Genomic DNA, 13175 nt, shown 5'->3' with positions numbered 1-13175 from the left:
CTCTTTAGTTAGAAGGAAAAAACAAAAGCAAAACAAAAACTGGATTGAGTTCTCTATGAATGGATCACTATGGTCTTTAATTAACAGATCACTGGATTAGCCATGATCTTTTAAAATGTATTTCCTCTTTAATAGTTTTAGAAATATATTCATTTGACAAATGCAAAAAATATTCAGTAATACTGAAAAGTGATTTATTGTTCTTAAAAGCTACAGCTTGGACAGTAATAGGAGAGTAATAGGAGAATTTATCGTTTTGGAAATGTTATAATTATATGTATACAACTAAGTAACTCAAATGCTTCTTTAGTATTCACTTCCAAGAGGTAGTATCATTTTGGTCAAAGGCTCAGAATCTAGAGCTTTTCCATTAACTAGTTAAAGTAGTTTAGCCAAGTTATTTAAATATTTGGAGTCTTAATTTCTTTATCCTTAAAACTAGAATAATGATTGTATTTATATCATTGGGCTGTTTTTAATAATTGAATAGCCTATCATGTACAAAACATTTAGAATAAAGACTGATGCATGTGTGGAGAATGCTACCCATCAATAAATATTTTTCTTCTTATTACTATTACAGTTACCTACTATATGGAAAAAACTATTTTAGGCATTTTTAGTGACATAAAAAAGACAGAATCTTTGTATTATACCAGACATTCTTCTAAAGGTTTAACATATGTTAACTCCTGTAATTTTCCACAAATTAATGGTAATTAGTAATGACATTCAATTAATGAATGGAGAAGCCAGGATTTGAACTAACAAATCTCCCGATCTCAAGCCCTTTGAAATTAGACTCCTTAAATATATAGATAGATAGATAGATAGATAGATAGATAGATAGATAGATAGATAGATAGATGATAGATAGATAGATCTTTATTATATATATATAAAACTTATGTATTTAAAAAATAGTTTTTTGCCTGAGTGGTAGGATCACAGAAATTACTTATTTCATATGTAGTTTTTCTCATTTTTTGTGTTAACTGAAAAAAATAATCAAAATATTCCATTTTACTAAGCAGATTTTTACTAAGCAGATTCTGAGATACAAGCTCTTATCTAGGCAGTATGAATTTTGTCAGGAGTAGTGATTGAATACCGATTGTGTAACATTTTATGTTTTATCATAATGAAAATTGGGAGCTTTTATATATAAGGGGCAATCAATATTTTAAGGAGTCTAATTTCAAAGTGGTATTCTAGAAGAAAGGAAAGGTGATTTCAGGAGAGCAGAAAAGATCTTATAGTAATGTCCATGCTATTAGTTATTGAAGGTCTGAGCCACTAAAATGGCATTGCAAACTTGGAAGGATAAATGTCTAAAGGACAATGGGCAAAGCTTAGTGATTTTTTTTGAGTCAATAAGAAAATGACACAGACATGGGACTGTATAGCATCCAGTGAAATTTCTCACTGTTAAGCAGAGCTCTTGCCTCTCATAAATCACCATAGCCAGCCTTTGTCATTGGAATATCAAAGTCCAATTTGACAATACAAGAAGAGTAAGAATTATCAACTGACATTAGTAATGACAATTGTTAATGTACTCATACTACACTAATGACAATTTGTTAATCTGAAATTATAAACAGAATTTCTGAGAAGATACATTTAATCTCTCTTTAGAGCCTAATCTCTCTTTACAGCCCAGACCCTTACTGCTGAGAAATCTGAGTGGGAAAATACCGTATATGAAAACTTGCCAGATGAACACCGAATCTGAGCAAGGGTGGTTAATTAAATGACTTGAACATTTGCGGACATCAGTTAAGATATAGTGACAAACCCACCTTTGAAATTATCTTTATAAACAGACTAGTGGTTCTTTGTGTCAGATCACTCCCCTGGAGGGGGAAGCAGGAATGGGAAGAATAGTCCTAAGAGGTCTCTTTTAGTACTCTATCCTTTACTTCAGGGGTTATGGACAGCACTCATATCACTGTCGCTTATTGACACTATGTATTTCCTAATCAATTTAAAAAGTTTTAGGGTTAAGACCATCTGTCCTGTGGGTGACTAGGATATTTAATGTGGTTTTCCATTTCTTGCCTGTGGTCTACTGTGAGTTGATTTACTTTCCTCTCAGCCACCTTTCTTACTGTTTTTTTTCTAAAAGTTACATTAAGCTATTTCAGTATAGAGTACTTTTAAAAAGTAGTTGAGCAACATGTATCAAAATTTTTAAAAGTTCAATCATCTTTGATCAAGATATTATATTTTTTCTGTTTTATATATTTTTCTTTTTAAAATAACTTTTATTTTCCAATTGCAGTTGGCATACAATATTATATTAGCTTCAGGTGTACAACATCATGATTAGACATTTATATAACTTACGAAGTGATCACCATGATAAATTAAGTTATTACAATATTATTAACTATATTCCTTATGCTATACTTTACATCCCCATGACTATTTGGTAACTACCAATTTGTACTTCTTAATCCCTTCCTCTTTTTCACCCAATCCCTCAACCCATCTGGTAATCATTAGAAAGTTCTCTGTATCCATAAGTCTGTTTCATAGGAGCAATGGCTTTTGCCACCACTTCTGTCTGAAAGAAAGCTGCCCCTCCTACCCTGACCATGAAGCCAGACAATTCAGTTCCTCCCCATATGTCCCTGCTTCCTTTTGAGCTGTTGCCCCAGTGCTGGAGCTCAGAGCAAGAGAGACTGTCAGCGTGTAAGTCCATTGGCAGGCCCTTTATGAGGAGTGCCTGGGTCTCCACAGCCCTGCATCTCACTCAGCCACCATTTCTGCTGGTTTTCACAGCCAGAGGTTATGGGGTCATCTCTTCTCCAAGCTGAACCATGAGCTGGGGAGCCTGGTGTGGGACTGGGACCCCTCACTAGTCAGGGGTAACCTCTGCAGCTAAGATATCTCTCCAGATTTTTAGCTACCAGATGTGTGTGGGACCAGTCTGTTTCCTGTCTCTGCTTCTCCTACCATTTTCTTTGTGGCTTCTTCTGTATGTCCTCACCATGTTTTCCTGAAAATAAAACCTAACCGGACAATCAGCTCGCATGCGTCTTTTAGAGCAAAAGTTAATGTAAAACCCTGTGTTATGTTATATAAGACCCTGTCTTATATTATAGTAAAATAAGACCAGGTCTTATATTAATTTTTACTCCAAAAGACGCATTAGAGCTGATTGTCAGGGTAGGTCTTATTTTGGGGAAACACGGTATTGCAAAATATAAACTTGTTAAACCCGAACTTGAGCTATCTATGTTGAATACTTATATGGAACAGTTTCCCTATGCTCAACTATCAGGCCTGTACAACATCACAGACAACTCTATATGCAAACAAGGGCATGGTAAATTCTGACCATTATTAGTATAAATTATCTCTATTACCTAATATGTCTTATTCAATAATAATAAGAAGAAGAATTTTTTAAAAATGTTATTTTATACTGGCAGCAAGTAGAAGTTGCTAAAGCACAGTTTGCATCATGTTCAAAATGTTTGGGGAGTGACTTGCTGCCCAAATAAACAATCACAAGGGTTAAAACTATTATTACAATTTTTGTACAGCGATCACATGATTAATAAGTTCTTGATAATATATTTCCTGATTATTTTTTTTGGGAAAAATATGCGGACAGGTAATTTCAGTGGCAAACGTGAGATCATAAGGCATGGTTCGGAATGAAGCAGCAAATCATAGAGATAACTACAACATTAACATGGATATTGAGTTAGAGAGAGCCTGACAAGAGATAGGAAAGAATCAAGCAACATGGTAGAGTGGTGGTAAGTTGAGGGTTGCTAGAGAAAATTTTTGTCAAAAAGAAATTACCATTGTGGAACTAATAGATTTTGAAGAACACATATATCTAAAATTAAACATTAAAAGTAGTTTTTAAATGCAGCCTAATATCAATCAAGTGTACTAAACACACTCATATCTGACTGAGGGGATGGTCTTGAGGGACTGAGATCCAAATCTTGGCCCAGGCACTAGAAGTAAAACTCAAATGAGAATGAAAGGTCAGCAAGAACAGGTAAATGAAAATCAGAGACTGTAAGCCTCTGGTAACTTCTAGAAATCTAGGCAACAGTTTTGGACTTTCAACTAGACGTGGAAAGGAGGTTAGGGAAAATTGCATGTAAATCTTAAAGCTAGTCTTTAACCCGTCATACAGTTTATAGGTGAATCGAGAAAGAAATGAATACATATCTGTCTATTATATATCTATCTTGGGTTATTTAATAGGAAGCTAATTCAAAATACTGTAAAAAATAAAGAATGATAGCTTCTTTTAAATTATTCAAGTGAAGATAATGACAATCAACATTTGAATTTGTTGTAAGGAACTAGCATTTGTTACAGGGATCTTCCATGAGTACTGTCCAACTTAATCCTCATTTGCGTTTTCTGGATTAGATTTTACTGTCTTTATTTTTCTTTTGAGGAAGTGAAGCTCAGAATGGCTAAGTGTCATGAGTGATATAAATGACAAATTTGGTAGTCAAACTTAGGGCCTCTGATATCAAAATCTGTATTTTTTACACCAACATCATTGCTTCTCCTGATGGTCTACTTTGCCTCATTTTGCTTTATTCTATATAGAACAAGATCTGATCAACCTTAGGGCAAATTACATAGTATCCACCTTTTCCTCCACCATCAGGTCTGTGTTATTTCATAGTTATAGGCCATCTGTTATCTGACTGCCTAGCACTCCCTGCACAATTCGCTGACTCAAGTCTGTCTTTCTTCAAAATTGCTAATGTCCTTGACTTTCCTATTCAGGACTTCTTGCTTCTGAAAGCAAACCTGCTCCCATCAGAGGGCTTACTATCTGCTTATTAAATTATTAGCCTCTGAAAAGTTACCTTCTGCATTAATAAGACAGATAAATTAAGCAGAGGGTGCTGAGATCCCTCCAAGACCTTCCCCTCCCATATAATATGTATTTTATACATTTAATCTAAAATTGGCCTTCAGATGTCATGGTTTTTTGGGTTGTTTTTTTTTTTCTTTTTTCGTGATTTTTTTTTCTTTTTTTTTTTTTTTTTTTTCTTTTTTTTAACCCAAGGGACTGGCACATTCAATGAGGCAGGTCTGAGTCTTCCTTCAACTTCTAGAAACTACATAAATAGAGGCATCCAACAAACGACGTCTCCCTCACCTTGATCACCTCTGCGTGGCTAAGGGTTATATATTTCTGGGGTTATTAGAACAAATTAATCCAAAACAAACACACAAACAAACAATGTACTCAAACTGCAGTGACAGGTTTATTAAACATGACCTACTTTTTGGATGAGCCACTCTTCCATTTTAAATGAAAAAAATGATTAGGTGAATTTCTAAATCTACTTGGAGAAATTTACATACATTATTGATATCACAGATGAGGAAGTAAATATAAAGTACATTTTCATACAATTCTAAGGACATGACATGTTTAGAAATTAGCTTTTGATATATCTGATGTTCTAGTATTTGAAATATAGGAAAATAGAATCTAGTTAAATGTATAATTTTTAGCAACAAGCCACATGTCTGCTTTATGCAGAAATCATCCTAACCCAGTTTTTCTCATTAGAAATCCAAATTAGTGGAGGAAGGAATTCTAGAACATTTTGATATGTGACCTTTAGTAAACATGTTCCATGAAATTTGATTTTTATAAACTAATTTGAAAGGGCTTAGTTTGGAATATGTTATTGAAGAGAGGAACAAGAACTTGCCAGGCTACAGAAAAATACTAGAGGGCAGAGAATAGATCAATCACCGTAACAAAATGTCAAAGAATACGAGGCAGAATCATTGCTGCCAGCGCTGCTATGAAGTCAGGTGTTATTCAACATCTTCATTAAAACCTTAGAAAAGAGAGTTGATTGACACTGGGAATTGAAGTTGGTCTTTTTGCACAAAACTATTTAGATAACACAAATGCTAGTGCTGAGTTATAATGCACACATTTATTTTCAAAAGTAGAAGAAATTTACATATTTATTTCATAAGACATTATCCAGAACTAAGCAGCTGGATTTAAATATAGGTTATCAAATTTTCCATTTGATATTGTAGAGGAGGCAACAATTTACATCTACTCTCTTTGGGTTTTTCAACTGGGTCTGAGAATTTGACTGATACAAGAAAGATTAACAGGGGAAAGCATACCAATTTATGTAGCAGTTTTTCATGATAAGGGAGCCCTCATAAGGAAATGAAGAACAAAGGAATGGTGAAACATACAAGCCTTTATGTTGGCTTGAATAAAGGCAGGCAATTGTGGAAAAGTAAGTAAACTATGTGGGAGGCTACTGGAAGATAAGAATTATATTACTAAGGTCTGTTTGAATAGAATTATTTTGGTCTCAACTTCTCATAGTTGATAATACTTTCCTTCTGGTAAGGGAAGGACATGTTTCACATGGGAATTTCTTCACCTGCTTTTAAGAAAGAAGGAAGACCAGAGTGTTTTTCTTGTATTTGCTATTTAATTACTTTTAACTCAAAATAGTCAATATGCCAGAATGACATATTTTGAGGTGGTATATTCTGTCACCATTTAATATCAAAATTTCCATTCATTTGAGCTTCCCAAAGTTATTAAAAATGATTCAATGTTAGGGGTCCACAATATGGCATATATGTGTATATATGTATACACACACACACACACACACACACACACACGATAAAAAACAGGACAATGGTGTGCCTGTATATTTGTTTCATTCAGATTTCCATGTATATTTTCCTCCACACATGTGTGCCTTATATACACTTATCCTGATCTAAACTCAAGGATGACAAAATGGTGAAATTTTACAAAATAATTGCAAACACCCACATATACTTTAAAACCCCAGAAACAAAGTATGAATTCAGCTAAATAATTCCACATGATATATGAGGTATATTTAACGTCACCCACATACCTGGTCCTGGCCCAGTGTGAGGTACAGAATAGGAATAAATGTGACCATTATTACCTTGTGCGAAAATGACTTCAGACCAGTATAAATAAATAAATAAATAAATAAATAAATAAATACAGGGAGGGAGGGAGGGAGGGAAGGAGGGAGGGAGGGAGGGAGGGAGGGTGGGAGGGAGGGAAGGAAGGAGGGAGGGAGGGAAGGAGGGAGGAAGAATTAGAGAGGCTGCAATTGCTGCCCTGACATTGCTGCTTTTTCACTCTGTAACTAATCACTTTTTTGGTCCCAAAAGATCCTTCTGGAAAGATGAACTAGCTCCCCAGACTACTCTTAGTGCTCTTTAAAAAGGCATTTTCCTGAGGCGCTAGATAAAACCTGTTTACTATTCTCAGGTATGTATGCTCCAGCCAGGGAGAGAGCTGCCTTTCAAATGTGAATGAACTAAGCCATGTACTTGGGATTTGACTAAATTCTTCAGGTTTTATCGTAATTAATGTCCAAAGAAAAATGTACATAAACTAACAACAGTTACAAAGAACTATATAGGTATGCATATTGCTCAGAACATCATTTAAGTAGCTCTTTAAAGCAAGAGATGTTAAATGGAAGCGATGTGTTCCTTATTCTGGAGGACCTCTTCCCACTCATTAAATAAATTTTAAAAAATTGAAAAATGAACATGCACCTTACCCTCAGGTTTTAGTAATTTCCACATCTGTATAATTCTGTTTGCACATCCAGTTGCTGAATGCATCAGAAATAAGCAAATCAGTAATTCCAAAAGAAGTGTGGCCTCTGACACAATATTGTTATAAAATTAAAACAGCTGAATTTTTTTTTCTGATTTTATGAATGATACAAGTTAATAATCGTAAAAGTTCAAGGCAACTCAGACAAATAAAAAAGAAAGTAAAATTCACTGGAAATTTGAGCACTCAAAGGTAACCATGAAAGTCATTTCTTTGGTAATCATTATTTAATACTTATGTCTATGCATAAATACATAGTCAAGTATATAAATTTACATAATTAATATCATATTGTATGTGATATTTTGATTTCAAACACCATTTTATTTATTAATTTTTATTTATTAATGCCCTATCTCCCTTCCCACTGTTTTATTTTCTGACCTACCACAGCCCTCACACGACACAGTTAAAACGTCATTCTCCATGAGAGCTTTATTTACTGTTATAATATGCAATAATATAATACACACTAGTTTTTTTGGCTCAAACAGGATTCTGGAAAGTCTTTCACGTAAACTAGTAAAGCTCTAACTCACAATTTTTAATGATTATATGATAATCCATGGTTGGCTATAGCAGAATTTATTGAATATTTCCCCTGTTAATGATTAACATTTAGATTTTTTACAGTTCTTTTTTATCCTCTCAGTAAATGCTGCAGACTACATTCTTATTTCTACGGAATTAATTTCCAAAGATAGAGACTATTTTAATAAGGATGACCACAATGTAATCCAAAGAGTTTTCAAAATACACACAGGCACATTTTATTAGCAATGAATGAAAATGTCATGTTTGATACCCTTGAATATCCAGAAACAAGGGACTTATCACTCATTTTGTTATTGTTTTTTTTTGTTTGTTTTGTTTTTTGACAGTCAGATAAGGAGGGTGGTATCTCTCTTTTAATTCAGTTTGCCCCTCCCTAGCTTGTAGAGAAGTTGAACAGCTCTTAGTGGCTATTTTTCTTGCCACTTTGGTGACTCATTATATCTTTTCCCCCTATTTTTCTATTACGTTTGTTTGGTGTGTTTTCTAATTAATTTTCCAAGCACCTTATTAAACTTATATTCATTTATTGTTTGTCATATGCATTGCCAATATTTTATTGCAATTTATTATTTGCATTTTAATTTCCAGGATGGTAGATTTTGCTACATCAAATTTAAAAGTTTGAAGTCTCAAATTATTAGCTCCTTGTATCAACGTTATTCTCTTAATGAAATAAAAATCTTGCCAACAAATGATCCCTCCATATTAATAGAGATATGAAGGAGAACATAATTCTAATATTGAAGAATCATTATCAGAGTAACATGCATGTATGATAGCATGACAACAGCTACAAAGTCTGGAGAGAATTTCACAAAAAATTTATACAGAGAAGTAGCAGAGAGAAGAATGAAAACTTCTCTGACATTCTTTGTGATTGTCTTAGGTTTAGCTTGTGAGAAACCTTTAAGTTAATTCCAGAGGGTTCCCAGGGTCAGGAGGTCCATGAACTTGTGTTATAAAATCAAAAGGTCAAACATTTTTATTGGATCTATTATGTTCTTAAGGAAACATCCTAAATAGGGTAGAATGAGACAGCAGCAGCATCACTTCTCATCATTTTACCTAAGAGTTTCAAAGATATTTTCTAAATGACTGATTGTTTGATACAACAAAAAATATTCATTCTCCTTTATCATCCATTATTTCCTAAACTGTTGCTTATAGGGACACGACTCTATTTAAGTAATACTAATTATTATATTAAAACATTTGTCTCGTTTCTTGCCATACAACACAAGAAGAAAACATAGTTTAACAAATATCTTAAGTTGAAACAAGCAAATATTGTTTCTGATATGATTATTCCAAATTAAAAAAAACAAAAACAAAAAACTAGCTTTCAATAGATAATGAGAGGCAAGCAAAGTTGGAGGTTTGAAAGTTGTTCTGTGATAAGCAAATGTGTGATTTTAACATAGTCACAGTCACAAATTATCCTTTTCAATGTAGCCGAGGGATTTGCACATTTAAGAGATTATGAATTATTGAAAGGTGCTCAGGGCTAAACTGGCTAAGAGTGCGTGTTAAGTGAGTAATCAGGGAGTCTGTCACACAAAATAGCTCACAGTCAAAAGTGAGTTATTTTCAAAAATGAAATTGAAGAGTAAGTTGAAATGCAGACCATTGCGTGTCGTCTGCCAACACATTCTTTTCATGACTAAGAACATCATGTTGGGAAATGAATGAGTTGCTTCAGGACAATCTTAGAAACTCTTTCAACTTTAGGATTGTGGGTCACACAGTGAACATTATGGGTTCCTTTTTCTGTGATTAAAATGGATCATAAAATAGTTCATCATGTAAGGTTTAAAGCTATCAGAAAGAGTTTTAGTATTTTTGGTCATGAAAGATCATGGCTATAAATTGTATTTCACATTAGCTGTAGCCCATGCAATTTAGAACCTTCAGCACTATGGATACATATAGAGGTAAATGAATTAACTAGTTAACAATTAGTTAATTTAATATTTTAAACATTTTCTTTAATAGTGGTGAATTAATATTTTAAATACTTTTTATAATAGCAGTATAAGTGTGATATGCATTCTCTTTAGAGTGGATTGCCAGGAAATAGTGAGGTGGGACTATAACAATAAGCTATATTTGGAAAGACAAAGAAAAAGCAGAAATGTACTTCAGAGTAACTTTGTCCTTGAAGAGCGTAGCTTTGTCAGTAGTATTATCTATGAGGGAACTAAAAGGTGTGTGTGTGTGTGTGTGTGTGTGTGTGTGTGTGTGTGTGTGTGTGTTGAGGCTAGTATGGAGACATTTAGCTCACCAGGCCAATCCATTATGATATTGTCAAAGTAATATTGGGCCAGGAAGGAAAATGAATTAATGGAAGTATCATGATTGAAAGCCAAGAAAGTAAATCAACCAGTGGGTCAAATTAGAGTAATTAAAGAGAAGATGATTTATAAAATGAGCAAAAGATGGGAAGAGTGATGCATATGAAAGTTTGAGACATAATTCTTCCAATGTTATCCAATATCTGGAATCACTTTTGTACAGGAAAGTCACAGTTTCTTAAAGTGAATTCATGACCATAGGAAAGTTTGACCGATGGACCTATGTAATTGCTAAACCTTTTCAAGGATAGGTAGTTTGTAAGGCTACAGATGACAAGTCTGCTGCTCTGCTACAGTTGAATACTTCTGAGGTCTATATCATTGTTATTAAATTCTTGCATGAAAACGGTGACCCCTGATTTCCTCAGTAAGTTTGATATGATGAATTGTTATGTAAACATCTTGAAGCTAGAAATATATGGTTTTGTGCCATCAATATTCATTTTTAATTCTTAATTTATACAATAGAAAAAACTTTATAATAAATGTTGCCAATTGCTAATAACTCTTCACATTGTTGGAACTTTCTGTGCTTTTCTGCTCTCATAGAAAAAATACAAAACAAAACATTAAAAGGTAACAGAACTAAAGTTCAGGTAGAAGGAATTTCTTGTCTAAAGTCATATAACTCGAAAACTGCTCTTCCAGTGTTCATTCCCAGGTCTGTGTAACTCCAAAGCCTAGGCTATGGACTTTATTTGGTCCTGCCATATTATATACTCGGAAGAGATGTAGATTAAAAACATGAACAGATTCAGAAAGCATTCCTACGAAAATAATCCAGAACAATTAGGGATATGAGAAACCATTTTCACACCTCTGAAATTGACTTTGTGGTGAACAAAATGAATCAATAAAAAAAGATCAAAGAATACCCTTTATTAGGGGCTGTGTCAGCATCTATGCCAGGGTGGGATCCCCTGAATTGTCATTCTTTTATTCTGTCTTTGGACTTAAACACTAGTAGGCTAACCTGTGTTTAGATATATGATTCTAAGCATAAATTTAGGGAGATCAATTTGTTCCTGTTTGCCTGAGCCCTTTTCTGTTTTAGCACTGAGATCCCCCTGAGATTCTCATGTTCCTGAAACACCCTCAGAAATGAGGCTAATTGCCCACCCTACTTGAAATATAATATAAGGAGGGTAAGTGTGGGAATACATCAAATTTTAAATGGAAGATGCCTTAAAGATGATAGGTGCTTTCAAATTCACACAGTTCAAATTGGTGGCAGTTTACAAATAAGATGCAATAACTTTGACTTAACTTATTCTACAATGAAATAAGCAAATAGAAGCATTGGATAAAGAACATTACATTTCTGGAATACCCAAAATCATCATCTTTTACCCTCTTGTCTGTATTGAGAAGCAAACTGCTTAGACCATAAACTAATGTTGGAAAAATAGAGTCTTGTCCCTAAGTAATTGAAACTTCAATAGTCTCTTTCCACTGTGATCCACTGTGAAATTTTCTGTCCATAACTTCATGAAAATAAAAATATTTCTAAAATATTATAACTTTCATGTTTTAGTGTATGTATGAAGCTGTTGGATTGTTTTCTCCATGGCAGGAAAACAAAAATAAAACCACAACATTGTTTTTAGAATGCTGGGAGCCTATAGATGAGAGGGGGAAAGAAAGGAAACATGATAAAGACAGTCAGTAGAAATATCTGTTAAAATTTGAAGGGATATTTCAGAGGAAACTTATTTCTCCTTATTGAACATGAACACATTCATAAATCCTGATGCTTATGCAGAATTTAAAGGTTTAGTGATACAGCAAGAAATCTTTGGGGGCTAATTTAAAATCGTGAAGAGAGGAGAAGAGCCCATTGTCTGAAGGTATCTCTTTTATCCTATGTTTATATACTCTCTTTTTCATTTTGCAGATCAGAGGGACATTAAATGGTTTATTCTCTCCATCTAAACTCCTAATTCCAAGCAAGCAGGAACCTATTTCATTATAGTGGGTAGAGCTGAGATGCATAATGTAAATAATTATACTGACTTTATAGATAGTATCTCAGAGATAGCAGTTGATCATCAAATACCCTCATGGAGCATTCGTGTATCTCTTTATTATGTCAAAGATTTGTGTATTCTTTTATTATTTTTTTATTTATTTATCTCAAGCCATTCAGTTTCTGAGAACAATAATCTTTGTGTGACTTTCTTTAGCTCTATATGCTTTATTATCAATAGTTTAACATAGCTGGTACTTCTTTTTAAATATACATATCTACATGTAAATATTATTAACCAATTATTGTTCTATACATTTTAAGCAAGATAAAACTCAGAAAAGCAAAAGGCAAAATAACTTTATTTCTTACATCAAGAAAAATGGCACTACGTTAAATATTTTTTTACTTGGTTTTGGGGCCTGCTTTCTTCATTTAACAGTATAGAATTTACCTTTTGTCAGGTACATAAGACATATGTACATACATATATAGATGGGGAATTAATGGATTGGGTACATATAGTATGAATGCCTGGTAGCATAAAAGTACCACCTGGGGCTTGTAGTTTTTTTTGTTGTTTTTGGTTGTATTTTTTTTTTTTTTTTTGTTTTTTTCAATCGGGGAAGGAGAACAG

The sequence above is a fragment of the Rhinolophus sinicus genome, chromosome 2, assembly GCF_057876585.1.
Source record: "Rhinolophus sinicus isolate RSI-liver-muscle chromosome 2, RSI-T2T, whole genome shotgun sequence".
NCBI lineage: Eukaryota > Metazoa > Chordata > Mammalia > Chiroptera > Rhinolophidae > Rhinolophus > Rhinolophus sinicus.
Note: the sequence above shows the minus strand (reverse complement) of the source record.